Source organism: Etheostoma cragini, chromosome 17, assembly GCF_013103735.1.
Source record: "Etheostoma cragini isolate CJK2018 chromosome 17, CSU_Ecrag_1.0, whole genome shotgun sequence".
NCBI lineage: Eukaryota > Metazoa > Chordata > Actinopteri > Perciformes > Percidae > Etheostoma > Etheostoma cragini.
The window spans coordinates 13,354,391-13,354,809 of record NC_048423.1 but is presented as its reverse complement, the minus strand read 5'-3'; the positions used below and the strand labels follow the sequence as shown (position 1 = coordinate 13,354,809).

Below are 419 nucleotides of genomic sequence, written 5' to 3'. Positions count from 1 at the left end.
CCCCCCCCAGCTCTTGTTGTTGGCTGCACAGTAAATCTGTAAATAATTATTTCACGAGCGTTCTCTCATTTGTAACATTGTGCTTACGTTAGCTTTTTGACTGAATGGATTTAGTGCACTTTATCATTAAGATGGCATATAATCTTAAAGAACCACAAGTTAAAACTAACCATACTTATGTGCTGTCACTCAGGTGTTGTAATTAACTTAGTGTCTTAACAGGTTACTCTACTTTTTCCACGCAGAACTTCACAAATCAATTTCACACATTTAAATAGACAAACCAACGTATGAACACTCTTAGACTGACAAAAACAATACTTATTGTTGGAATTTGTTTTTTAACAGTAAAAAACATGTATCACAACATTAAGTGTGCCACACAACTGTGCACGTGATGTTATGTTTGGGGGGGGGGG

General features: G+C 36.3%; 1 protein-coding gene across 1 annotated transcript in view; it reads right to left on the bottom strand.

Moving 5' to 3' along the window:
* Nucleotides 1–337: 337 nt before the first annotated feature.
* bag2 (BCL2 associated athanogene 2) overlaps nucleotides 338–419 on the bottom strand; it is a 3,898-nt gene continuing 3,816 nt past the window's right edge. The window contains exon 3 of the mRNA XM_034898043.1: nucleotides 338–419. This exon is cut by the window's right edge and continues 1,457 nt beyond it. The gene's annotated coding sequence lies outside the window, so the exon portion shown is untranslated.